The sequence below is a fragment of the Giraffa tippelskirchi genome, chromosome 9, assembly GCF_054371585.1.
Source record: "Giraffa tippelskirchi isolate mGirTip1 chromosome 9, T2T-mGirTip1v1.2.pri, whole genome shotgun sequence".
Taxonomy (NCBI): domain Eukaryota; kingdom Metazoa; phylum Chordata; class Mammalia; order Artiodactyla; family Giraffidae; genus Giraffa; species Giraffa tippelskirchi.
Window position 1 is genome coordinate 47,443,443 of NC_137283.1, and position 14,017 is coordinate 47,457,459.

Below are 14,017 nucleotides of genomic sequence, written 5' to 3' on the forward strand. Positions count from 1 at the left end.
ATAAAATGACTCATCAATAAATACTGATTAAGCATCTACTATTGGCCAGTACTGGTAGGTACTGAAGATAAAGAGATGAGAGAACCTGGTCATAGAGTGATGACTGGAGCCCTCCAGGAATCATCCAGTCAACTGACACAGACATGTAAACACACACCATGAGCATGACAGAAAGTGAAAGTGTTAGTCAGTTGTGTCTGACTCTTTGCAACCCCATGGACTGTAGCCCACCAGGCTCCTCTGTCCATGGGATTCTCCAGCCAAGAATACTGGAGTGGGTTGCTGTTGCTTTCTCCAGGGGATCTTCCTGACCCAGGGATCGAACCCATGTCTTCTGCATTGCAAGTGGATTCTTTACTGTCTGAGCCACTAGGGAAGCCAAAGTACAATGTATGACCAAAGTTCTTCCAACAACTGATGACTAGATAGAGAAAATGTATATAGCACATTCATAGAGTGGAATATTATCAAGCAATAAAAGGGAATGAAGTACTAACACGTGCTACAGCATGGGCAAACTTTGAAAACATTGTGCTAAGTGGAACAAGCCAGTCACAGAAGGCCACATATTGTATGAGCCCGTGTATCTGAAATGCCTAGAATAGGCAAAACCATTGGAAACAGAAATAGATTAGCTGTTACCAGGGGATAGGGAGAAGGGAAAAGAGGGAGTGACTGCTTAATGAGTACAAGTTTCTTTTTGTAGAAAATAAATGTTCTGGAATTATATAGTAGTGATAGGGAGGCCTGGTGTGCTGCGATTCATGGGATCGCAAAGAGTCGGACACGACTGAGTGAGTGAACTGAACTGAACTGATAGGTGCATGATCTTGTGATATAACAAAAATCACTAAATTAAACACTTAAAAATGGTGGAAATGTATAGTATGTGAATTATATTAAGGAAGAAGGAAGGAAAGGAGGGAGCAAGGGGGGAAAGAGTAAGGGAGGAAGGAGGAAGGGAGGGAGGAGGGAGGAAGGAAGGAGGCAAGGCGGGAGGAAAAGGCCCTACAGGCAGAGAAGGAAATGGTTTTGCTGAGAAAGGGTGGTGAAGACTTCCCAGAGGAGGCAACAGATCTGAATATCAAAGGACAAAAAGAGCTTTCCTTAAGAAGAGACTGATGAAGTCATTCAGAGAGAGGGAATGATATATGCCGGTGTACAGTTCTGCAGGACTAGCAGGTGGGGAGTTCATGAGGAAATTGCAAGGGATGAGAAGTAGGCCGGATCTTGATCCAGCAGTGTGCTGAGGACCTTGTTTAGAGTCTGAACTTTGTCCTATATAAGGGTTGGCAAATATGTGGCACTTGGCACCACTTTGCTGTCTGCACCTCTGGCAGACATAACTATTATGCCATTGAGCCCTTCTCTGCTGAGCTCAGAAGTGGACTCAGTACCTATCTCCGTGCAATCCTCCCTACAGTCCGTGTGCCCCCAGTGGGAGCCCCACTAAAGGATCTCAAGCAGGGAAGTGTCATCTGCATTCCCAGTTTAAAAAGAACACTGGTAGCTATGTGGAGGCAAAGAGATTACGCAGGAAGCAGTTGTAACATTCTGGACAAAAGGTGATGAGACCATGAACAAACATAGTGGCAAAGTGAAAGAAGCAAAAAGGGAATATTAGAGACTTAGGAGGCAAAACCAGGAAGACTACAGTAGCCAAGTGGAGCCCCGTGAGGGCGGCCTTGCTCACCACCATCTCCTAGCATTCATCACAGTACCTGATATACATGGGAAGGACTCCACAGATTGCGATCAAATGACTGTTTTTTTCTACATTCTCTCACTGAATCTTCACGGTAATACCATGAAGAAAGCAATGTTATTCCCGCTTTCCAGGTAAGGAATCTAAGTTTTAGAGAGGTTAAGTGACCCGCCCAGATATACCCAGCTAGAGAGTTGTTGTTGTTGTTGAGTCGCTAAGTCATGTCGGCTCTTTGTGACTTCATGGACTGCAGCATGACAGGTTCTTCTGTCAGCCACTATCTCCAGGAGTTTGCTCAAATTCATGTCCATTGAGTCAGTGATACTATCGAGAGAGTGGGAGAGTGCAGTTCCAACCTAGACTTCCAACTCCAAGCTCTGGTCCTTGATCCAGGGTTCCAGCTCAACTGATGGAGCAGCTAACAGTGTTAATGGTGAAATGTCAGAAAAAAGCTGGAAAATGGGCTGGGGTCAGAGATACAGATTTGGGTGTTCCTGTCACATTCAGGTAGCTGAGGCCTCAAATATGGACGATACTCAGGGAGTGTATGAAGTGGGGCAAGGAGAGGTCACACCACAAGGGGATGTTGAAAAGGAGTCCGCACGGTGAGTCAGAGGGACAGGGAGAGAACCAGCTCAGGAGGATGCTATCAGGAAAGCCATCAGCAAGGTGGGCATGGTCAAGATTAAAATCTACAGAAATGTCAGATCCATTAGATGGAGGGGGAACCACAGACAAACACAAGGAGTAGGGGAAGCGTTCTGAAACAGGCTGAAGGCTGCCTGGTGTTTTCTAAAACCACAAGGGCAACAGAATCTGGGGAGTTTGTTAAAAATACACAGACCACCAACAGCAGTGATCTTGTGAGAGTGACAGTCTCACTGAGCCTCTATCTTCTCATCTGTAGACCAGAAACAACAGTACTGGCTTCATAGTATTATAGTGAGGACTTTATATGCTTGAAAACAGGCCCCACAGTTGATGTGACACTGCTTGAAAACTGGCTTTTAGGAACCCCCCACTACAGGAAAAACAGATTTTTACCTGGAGAGAGATGGGTGACAGGCAACCCTTTCAGAAGGACTATATAAAAATGAGAGAAGGAAGGAAGGAAAGCCAGCCATTATAATCCAGGACTGGACCTGGAGGGTCTGGGTGAAGAGGAAAGAAATCAGAAAGGATGAAACAGGGATAAGGCATTACTAGGGACAACTAACAGCAAAGAAAGGGAAAAATTACGTGTGACTCTGAGGCTTGAAGTCTGGCATACCCTTCACCAAAATCAGAAAGAATAACAGAGGGATAGCTGGTGTGGGTGGCTGGGGAGAAAAGAAAAAAAAAATCCATGCAAGATATTTGATAAGTGCTAGAAAATAAACATATAAGGGCCAACTGGCAGTAAACATGCCTCAGACAAAAGAAGAGCACACCAGTGCAGAAAACATGTCATCTCTGGGTTGAGATGGCTTTTGGGTCAGAGTCCCAGCACTGCCACTTTCTATCTAAGGGATAGTAAGGAAGCTACTTAATTTCTCTAGATCTAGGTGTCTTTATTTATAAAATGAGAATAATAACAGTACATGTATAAAATTTTTTTAAGTGAAAAAATACAGTAACGAGCACACTGCCTAGCATATGGTACACTAGCTTCCAATCAATGCTGATGATTACCTTTGGCTACTCCATGACAGTATGCAGTACGAGGGCTTCCCCAGTGGCTCCAGTGGTAAAGAACCCATCTGCCAAGGCAGGGGATGTGGGTTTGATCCTTGGGTCAGGAAGATCCCCTGGAGAAGGCAATGGCAATGCACTCCCACGTGGGAAATCCCATGGACAGAGAAGCCCAGTGGCCACAGGGTCGCAAAGAGCCAGACACAATTTAGCTACTAAACAACAACAACAATGTAGTCTGACCAGCTGCACTTTGGAGAAGCTAAATTGTATTACCCAAAAGTTAGAGAATCTTTCCAACTCTGAGACAGGAAAGGAAAACAGAGGATTCTTTGAATCTCAAGATTGGAATTAATTGCAAAACTATTAGTACAAAGAATTGTGTTAAGACACTGTAGGATGCAAAATTACACAGTGTGTAAATGTGGTACCTATACTCAAGGAGATTACACAAGAAAGCAAGAAAAACTTATACACACAAATACCTGAAGTACCAAGCATACTGTGAAATGTCACTGATGCCCTGTCAGTCATGGGAGTTGAAAGAGGGAGAACTCACTTCCAATGAGGATGAAGCTGTCACCTGAACTTAGTCTGGAAAGATGGTCAGAAATTTAACTGGCCACCACACAGGCTCAGAGGAAACAACATGAATAGGACAGGCAAAGGAAACAATGTGAATACATATACAAAGCTGAAAAGGGCTAAAGGTATGTTCCAGAAGAGCCAGAAGTCAGGATTAACTGAAGAACGAGCCACAAGATAACTGGCCCCATGTTGAGGACAAATGCAAGGGAAAAGCCATAGGATAAAGCCTGGACTTCCTGAGAGAGGCCAGGCAGGAAAAGCCAGAAACTTGTTTGGGGAGCACAATGATGCATGTGGTCCCACATATGCTGAGCAAGACATTTCTGAAAGCACCTTCTCACAGCTGATGATAAAGCTGCACAGGACTTCAGACTCTAATCCAGCCCTGCCATCCATCTGACTGAGGACACCAAGACCAAGAGAGGTGACTCAACTGCCTGAGCAGTAGAGCAAGTGGCAACACTGAGTGCAGATCTGGTGGGCAGACTCAGCTCAGGGCCCTTTACACTCACCCACAGGACCAGAAAGACACGTCTGAAAGCCAGGATGAAATGTGGGTTTGTTGCTTGGTAAAGAAACCAGGGTTACAGAATTGAGTCACCTGGACAGCCTGAAGTGGGAGTGAAAGAGCTAGATTTCCAAGGGTCAGACCACAGAGGGAATAGAAGAGGAAAAACAACAAACCTGGGTTACAATGAAAATAAAAACAAACATAAACAAATGGGACCTAATTAAACTTAAAAGCTTTAGCACAGCAAAGAAAACATAAACAAGACAAAAAGACAGCCCTGAGAATGGCAGAAAACATTTGCAAATGAAGCAACTGACAAGGGATTCATCTCCAAAATACATAAAAAGCTCATACAGCTTAATTTCAAAAAAACAAACAACCCAATCAAAAAATGGGCAGAAGACCTAAACAGACATTTCTCCAAAGACATACAGATGGCCAATAAACACAAGGAAACACACTCAATGTCACTAATTATTAGAGAAATGCAAATCGAAACTACAATGAGGTATCAGCTCACACCAATCAAAATGGCCATCATCAAAAAATCTACAAACAATAAATGGTGGAGAGGAGGTGGAGAGAAGAGAACCCTTCTGCACTGTTGGTAGGAAGGTAAACTGATTCAGCCACTGTGGAGAACAGTATAGAGGTTCCTTAAAAAGCTGAAAATAGAGCTACCATATGACCCAGCAATCCCACTACTGGGCATATATCCAGAGAAAACTATAATTCAAAAAACATACAAGCACCCCAATGTTCCCCACAGTACTATTTACAGTAGCCCGGCCACAGAAGCAACCTAAGTGTCCCTCAGCAGACGAATGGATAAATATGTGGTATACACATATATACACACACAGGATTATTACTCAGCCATAAAAAGGAACAAAACTGTGCCATCTGCAGAGACGTGGGCGGATGGACCTAGAGACTGTCATACAGAATTGAAATAATCAGAGAGAGAAAAATATCACATAATATTGATTATATGTGCAGCCTAGAAAAGTGATACATATGAAACTTATTTCCAAAGCAGAAACAGAGACACAAATGTAGAGAACGCAAATATGGCTACAAGCAGGGAGGGGGTGATGGGATGAGCTGGGAGACTGCGATAGAGACATATACACTACTATATACAAAAGAGCTAACTGATGAGAGCCTACTGCATTGCACAGGGAACTCTATTCAGTGCTCTTTGGTGACCTAAACGGGAAGGAAATTCAAAAAGAGGAGACACAAGTTTATAGATGGCTGATTCATTTTGCTGTACAGCAGAAACTAACACAATATTGTAAAGCAACTATACTCCAATAAAAACTTAAAAAAACAAATTGTCCAAGTTAAATAGCCAGTATCAGAACCAAGATTAACTATCAAGTCCTCATTATTAAGGACAGAAAATGGCAAGGTGGACTTCCCTGGTGGTCCAGTGGCTAAGAATCTGCCTGCCAACGCAGAGACACAGGTTCATTTCCTGGTCTCGGAAGTTCCCACATGTTTCGGAGCAACTAAGCCCGTGCACCACAACTACTGAGCCTGTGCTCTAGAGCCTGGGAGCTACAACTACTGAAGCCCAGGCACCTAGAGCCTGGGATCCACAAAAACAGAAGCCGCCACGATAAGTCTGTGCCCTGCAGAGAAGAGTAGCCCTCACCTTGCCACAGCTAGAGAAAGTCCACATGCAATAATGAAGACCCAGCACAGCTGAAATGAAAAATAAGAAATAAACTTTTTTTTAAAAAAGAAAATGACAAGGTGATGATGTTTAAGAAATAAAATGTTCTCAGCAGAGACATGCACTCATGTCATGACAAAGTCTGAGATTAGCTTTGAAATATGCCAACAACAGAAAAAAAAAAGTGGGAAGAACAATTAAAAGAAAAAATTGGGGAAATATTAATCATGACTGAAAATGAGTGATGGCTACACGGGATTCGTTATACTAGACTCCCTGCTGCTGTGTATGTTTGAAATTTTCCATAATAAAAAGTTCACTTACACACAGCTTCCCTCCCTGCAAAGGGTAATCAGTCAAAACGAAGAACAACAAATATCAAGAAAAAAAATCTTTCTCTGGGCAACAAGGAATTCACTCAGAGATGGTACTCAGGAGAAAAACAGAACCAGAAGCCAGATCGCAAAGGCTTAAGAGGTATAGATAAAGTAAGAAGTGAGGAAATGGCTATAAAACTGCATCTTAGAATGACCAGGCGTAAGAAGGAGAGGGCTAGGATAGCATGAAAGGCCAAACTACTCTGGTTCTACCTTGTATGTAGGTGAAAACAAAGAGGGGAAGGAGGGAAGAGAGGAAGACACTAGAGAGAAGACAAGTGAGCAATTAATTAATTAACCAATCAATCTATATATGCAACAAAAACACGAAAAGATGCTCATCCCCCTTCAATAAGGAAATATAAATAAAAGTGAGTTATCAAGGCTTCAACTGTCAAAGATCAAAATTACTTATAATGCTCCCGGTTACAGGAGAAATATGAACTGATATAATCTTTCAAAAGTTACGTGATAATATCTAGTAAAATTATAAACAATCATAAGTTTTGACTTGTTAGGAATTTTTCCAGCTGCAGGAATTTATCCCAGGAAGTACACGGAGCACAGAAAGATGCATACAGTACACACAAAGAGGTAGAGGAAGATGTATTTCAAGGATGCTTGCTACTTCAAAGAGTAAGAGACAAATGACTATCACCAGGGGACCAGGAAAACTGATACAAATATACAATACTATAAACTGTTAAAGGATACAAGAGATTATGTGTCGGACACATAGGAAAATGCACAAGAAAAAAATGCATTAAATGAATAAGCAAATTATAAAAAAAGTAGGTATACTGTGATTCCATTTCTGTAAAAAAGGAATTATTTTATCTCACACATATACAGAAGCACAAATACATCCATATCAGCATATGGTGGTGATGGTTTAGTGGCTAAGTCATGTCCGACTCTTGCAATCCCATGGACTGTAGTCTGCCAGGCTCCTCTGTCCATGGGATTCTCCAGGCAAGAATACTGGGATGGGTTGCATTTCCTTCTCCAGGGGATCTTCCCGGAAATACCAGCATATACACAATGGAAAAAAGTGTGGATAAATATAAATCAAATTCATGAGAGTAATTAACACTGAGATATGGGACTATGGGTTCCTTTCCTTATTTAAAAATACCTATATTTTAACTGTACCCATATATTACCTGCATAATCAGGAAAAAAGTTAAGGGCTTGAAAGGAAAGGGAGAAAAAAAAATCAGTGAGCCCTAAGGTGAGGTCACAGGTCAAGGAGGGAGACAGAGAGCAGGTCTAGGGCCTGAGGGAACAAGGAGCCTTGGGACCCGTGCAGGCCGCTGCTGTGGGAACTGGGACCTGCGAATGCAGCAGGACAGCACCTGCAGGGGCAGAGACAGCAGGTCAGTGAGGCAGTGGGAGCTGCTGACAAGCACAGCAGCCCAGAAACACTGGGCAGCCGCGGGGCCGCCAAAGAAGCCCGGGGAGAGAATTCAGGGCTGGCAACTGGCAGAGCAGGCAGAGTGCAAAGATTCAGGCGCGTTCTCAGATCTGGGCAGGGCAGCACGGAAATTGTGGACCATGGCAAGCCAGCATGCACACTAAGGTGGGAGGTGGGTGAAACAGTGGAGAAGAGAAAGCTGGAGAGACAGGGGAGGATAGGAGAGACGGTGAGATGGGAAGGCACTAAGCTCAATCCAGATTTACACCTAAAGGACTCTTTCCCAAACTTTCATTCTTCTTCCAGTTTCTACACATCATCACATTAGGAGGAAGATCCCAATTTCATTCACTGGGTCTCAAGTGCAGAAACATCTCCGCACGGTTCTGGGTGTTTCTCATAACCCCTAAGGGATCTGTGAGGAAGGCAGGGGCTCCTTCTAGGCTCTCCCCCTGCCCCCCGGCACCCAGCTCTTCCAGAGTCACTAGGCTGCTATTAACAGAGCAGAGGCTCCACTCCCTGGGTGGACTGTGTATCCTCCACTGGCCAGAAGCCTGGAATAAGGGGGGACTGTCACCCCTAACTGAAGCCCTAACAGTATCCCATGAGCACGATAAGAAGGGCCCTAAACTTAGAAAACCTGGCATGAAGCTTCAGCTTTTCTTCTTACTGGCTTTGTGCACTGGAAGGCAAGCCACTTCACCTCTCTGTGTTTTATAAATTACAATACCATACATACATAAGCCATATGATATTTATCATAGTAAAAGAAACATTTTTCAATTCTACCTATTTACCACTTTCATCAATGGTGCTATAAAACCATAAAAGGGTATGAGTACCTTCAATGTGCCTATTTGGATGAAACTGTTCATAGTTTTATTGCTTTTAGCCTATAACAATTTTCTTCTCAAGATTTCAACACTGCTCACGAATTTCTTCAATTTAACAGTTGCTTGCCACATTTAAAGTGCCTTCTGCTTTGTCTCAGCTTTCCTTTTTATCTCATGTCAATTTTTATCTTTAATCTAACTACAGTTACTTGTCATGCTTTCCTTTTCTGTAGTCTGTTATGTCACCTACATGAAAGAATAACTGCATTATATAGGCTTCAATAAAGTTCCTTACACCTGGCCAGTGGGATTCCTATGTGGTCTGATCAACCATGGAAATTAATTCAAAGTAATTTATACAGTATATTCTCAAGTTATTTTACCACTAAGAAGAGCCAAGAGGGTGATTAAATGAATTGGCACAATTCCATTACTTCTAGGTTAGTAACTCAGAACAACAGAGCTTCCTAACAAAGAACTAATATATCAGTTTCAGTGTTAGTACAGTGGTAGGCTGAACAAAAAACTGAAACAGCTAATTTCATAATAACTGAGTTCAAACTCTTCAATCAAATTTGGGCAAACGATGTTATATCCTGAATATGACGATACTGAGCTCAGCTGGATCTTCAAAAAGTCCGTCAACTGACAAAAAGTCGCAACATCCTGATGTTAAATCCATTACCCACTCCCAGGCTGGAAGTAGTTGTCTGGAGACCTTGTAGCCCAAACTGACTAGCCACTGCTCTTCCCACGTGAGGACAAAGTGCTCAGAGCAGTAAATGGCCAATGGAAGATCTGGACAAACTAAAGAACTGTCACATTCTCTTCCAAGAGAAAATTTTGGCAAGACCCGAAGAGAGAAGTTAATAGCTCCCCAGCATCAAAAGCATTAATGTTCAGAATAAGCAACACATTTTCAAAGCAAAATAAAGCACTCCTTTTAGCAACCTGGAAATACAAAGGCAGTAGCACTGCTTCAGCCAGGATCAGGTGCACCCATGAAACTGGAACTCTCATCACATTACCAGCTTCACAAGGAATAATTTCATGACACTTCACATGCAGAGGTCATTCATTTGTTCACCGAACATTTACTGAATAGCTGCTTCTGTAACAGCAACGGTTAGGTACTGGGATGTAAAGCTAAACAAGACCAGGTCCTGCCCTGCAGTAGTTCACAATGTAGGCACAGAAAATACACAAAAATACCCAAAGTTAAGAGTACACTGGTTATGAAAGAAGCTTTCACAGATTGCAATGGCCATACAAAGGAAAGGCATTCACCTTAATGTGGAAAGAATCAAGGAAGGGCTTTAAGGGATGGTGGGGCCTGAATTTCTAGTAAGTTCAAGCCTAAGGGTCAAACAAGCACTAGAATGGGAGGGAAAATTAGTTAAGAGGAATAGCTTGAGAATCCTGGGCCCTTCAAGGTGCTCACTATGACTGGAACCTCAAGTGACAGAGGAACTGTGGCAGAAGAGGGACTGGAGAGTAAGACACCAAAGAGGCCAGGTCACAAAGGTCCTTGTGAGATGCTGAAGTAGAGACATACCAGGATCCACATATTCGTGTATTTTGAGGCCAGAGGCATATTATTAACTTTTAACTGGAGTTAAAGACCACTCTGAATGGAGGGGGATCTGATGAAGAAAAGACTGGAAGAGATTTAGGGCCAGTTATTTTGAATCATTTCTGTCTGGCTCATTCTTATTTTTCTCTCAACTTTTTTTTTTCCTCTCACAGGGAAAAAATAAAACTGAACAATTCTATAACAAAGCCTGTGAACCTTCTGTTCATCAAAAACATTTCTGAACAGAGTGCTATATTCTATCAAACTAGCCCAAATTAGACAAATTTCTCCAGCATCTAGAGCCTTCCAGGCAAAAAGACCAAAGTCAGGTATCTGATGCCAACAGAAGAAAGCTAGAGAAATATCCTGATCAGGGGCCACACAGATCATGTTGCTGCCTAGCATATCTCAGCACTTTGTCACTGGGAATGCCCACTGTTCCCAAAATAAGGACATGCCAAACAGTTACCTCCTGGCTTCTCAATAGAAACTACCAGGAAAAAAACCTACCAGTGTCAGGAATGACCTTGGACTTTATAGTGTGGACTCAACAATTCTCTCACCTGACCAGGATGCCAACAGGTGTAGACAGAAGGTTGCTTTCCTCACTACACAAAGAAATTCAGCCTCTCAACCATGTATAGCACCCAGCCACACTCCTGGCACTAATACTACTGAGAAGAGTATCCCGTACATGATGACAGACACTAACTACTACAAACAGCAAGCACTGACCACCCATGAAGCACTAGGCCCTCATCTCCAGTCCTTACTACAATCTACAGAGGGTATTTTATTTTATTTAGCCCCATTTCACAGACTGAAAAAAATTAGAAAACAAGGCACAGAGAGGTTAAAGCTTACCCAGGTCAAAAAGCAAGCAAGAGGTACAGATGGGATGACTCCAAAGACCATGCTCTTTCCATCGTACTAGACACCTTAGAATTTTTCCAAAGAAATCAAACACTCTAAGCCTTCTTTCCAAGAGTCTCTGAGGTAATCCATCTGACTAAGAGGTAGTCAAAAACATTTTTCAGCAATCAGTTTGCCTCCAAAGCAACAAATAAAACACTTTTTATTTGGTTTGATCAAGTGACTATTCCAGATGGAAACTGAGACATATTTCAAACAATTATTATCCACGTGCATTGATTTTAAATCTCTTCTTTTATTTTTGGCCAAAATACATACACAGCAAGACAGAGAAGAGAGCAAAGGACAGACTTTCATTTAACTAGATCAGAAGGGAGATTAACAATTACAACAAAAAAGCTTTCAAACATAATTTATGAAGTAAAAATTAAGAGGCAAGGAATACCAAATAGGCTGAGCCTTACCTCAATTTTATTCCTCCTGTTCTAGGAGATGGCACTCCCACCATTAGCAGACATTCCTAGCCTACATACAGTGAACCAGACAAAGGCAATAAGCAACACCTTCATGCTCTCAAAACCACAGTGGGAAGGAAAGTGTGATGGCTTTCTGAGGAACCTAGGATCACATACAATATTTGTAAATAACAGCCTACCAAGATACACACAGCAACAAAATGTTTACTTTGTGGTTTGTCTACAGCATACTTCAGGTTAACAGGTGTATGTAAATAAAATAATCCAAAGCAATTCCATACCATTGTGAACTTCTCCCATGGAAATATATAAAGATACTCAATTGTCAGTAGTCAGAATCAATACTTTATAAAAACTGTACTCAATGCTTTTACTGATTAAAAGCTTGAATGCCTGAATCACTTCTTCCTTCACAGACCTATAACCCCTTCTAAAATATGAACTGCTATTATTAAAACAAGAATAACATCACCATCTTGGAGGTGCCCAACACAGTGCCTGGCACAATTCAACAGATATTTGTTTATGGAAGAATGAGTTACTTACAAGACAAAACTTAAAAAAGAGAAAAAGAGAAAGAATAGTTCAAGGCAAATACATGATTTTTTAAACATTAAGGGAAAAAAAATCCTCAGAACCATCAGCAAAACTACAAATAGAATTACCTCACATCTCATCTGAAAATTTATACTCTAATATACTCCAAAGAGGCAATACAACTCCTACACACTCTAAACAAATTCTGAAAGTACAATGACTCTGACACTTTTTCTTTTTTTTCCACATGAGGTTTAATATCTCATCTACAAACAACACACCAACTTTTGAGAATATTCCATACAGAACTCTGGTGCATAGATTCAGGCCTCAACTACTTGGAATTTGCATATTGCCTTTCAATGATACAGATGAGACACAGTGTACAGACCAGACAGACAACAATTCTAGCGAAGATAATGTCCTGGGAGAGTTGAAATGACAGTCACTAAGATTTAGCAGACTTAATGTAGTGACTTCATGGCAGTAGGAGAAAATGAAGTTTCATGGATTTAGGGATAAAACGAACTTTCGACAAACTGTTAAGAGTTTTCACATCCCTTTCTAGAGTTGCACAATTAAACAATGACACACACGTCAGTGAAAAAATTAATTTAGATTTAGAGAAAGTGGGGTGAAAATCCCTAGAATTTACATATATTATGCTAAGTTTGCCTATCATCATAAACGGCAGCCACAATGTTGAAAAGAAAGCATGAGTCACAATTCAAAAACAAAGAAGGAAAAAAAAAATGAACAGAGGAATACTTTGGGTACAAATACCACAAAGAAATTTTTTACTTGAAACACGGTTAATGACAGCTACCATTTTGACTCGCAGTAAAAAGGAACGGTCCACACTTCTATGCAGGAACAAACTCAATTCAGCCCCCAAACGCCCCCTTCCAGCCCCATCTACCTCAGTGCCCAGCCACCAACATACTCGGCCACATCCACTAGCAAGTGGCAGGAATTCTAATAGATCTGAGTCACCCCTCCCCCGCAGAAAGAGGTCATTTCTCTGTCAGGAAGCCCACTCTGCAAAGGTCCCTTGTTTATCTCACAGGCTGCCACCACCACGGCCCACAAAAAGCCAATTCTCCAACCTCAGCAGTCTACCAACCCTCCTCTACACTCTCCGGTTCACAACTCCGGCTTCACCCTAACGCCAAGGTAGCCAACACGACTCACTGTGACACTCCTGTGACAAGTTCCTTATCTGAGAATCACTCAACTTTGGGATGCTGGGCCCTGGAGAAACCATCTCTTCGCTCAACTGCCCTGTGCCCAGCTGAGCTCCTTGCGTTTCCAGAACTAATCACCGGTTACCTCAGAGAAGCTAAATACTCAATACCCTTTTCTCCTCAGCCAGATCCCGGCCTGCCAAGTTCACGGACCTGAGCGAGTGGGGAGGAGGGCAAGGAGAGAGGCATCTCGATTCGCCTTACGGACGAGGCAGGCACACTGAGGCCCCCTAGCATTCCAAACGCACCCTCCCCCCAACCCACCCGCTGTGGCCAGCCTCTAGGCCGTCTGCATCAGGCGCTAAGAGCGCACGCCACTGTAGTTAAGTCTCCGTGTCCCTACGACTCCCTTTCCCGGTTACAAAAGTCCTAAATACCAAGCCAATAAGGCCCCTGGTGGAGGCCAACACCCCCGCCAAACCTCCAGCCACCGGAGTTTCCCAGGTGGGATCCAGCGCCCCGAGGCCTGAGCCACCAGGACCGGCTTGCTGCCCCAGGCCGCTGAGCGCCAGGGGCCCGGGCCGCCTCTCCACT

At 42.7% G+C, this 14,017-nt stretch overlaps 1 protein-coding gene across 17 annotated transcripts in view; it reads right to left on the reverse strand.

The window, feature by feature from the left end:
• The window catches only part of RAD54L2 (RAD54 like 2), a 115,275-nt gene that overhangs the window by 74,837 nt on the left and 26,421 nt on the right, over positions 1-14,017 (reverse strand). For 3 of the 17 annotated variants that reach the window (XM_081525247.1, XM_081525242.1, XM_081525235.1), the window contains exon 1: positions 13,637-13,823. The exons of 10 other annotated variants lie outside the window; for them this stretch is intronic. The gene's annotated coding sequence lies outside the window, so the exon portion shown is untranslated. Of the gene's footprint in view, positions 1-1,721; positions 1,932-13,636; positions 13,824-13,860; positions 14,004-14,017 lie in introns of those variants that run through there. 4 more of the 17 variants (XM_081525246.1, XM_081525248.1, XM_081525236.1 and 1 more) reach the window with 4 other exon arrangements.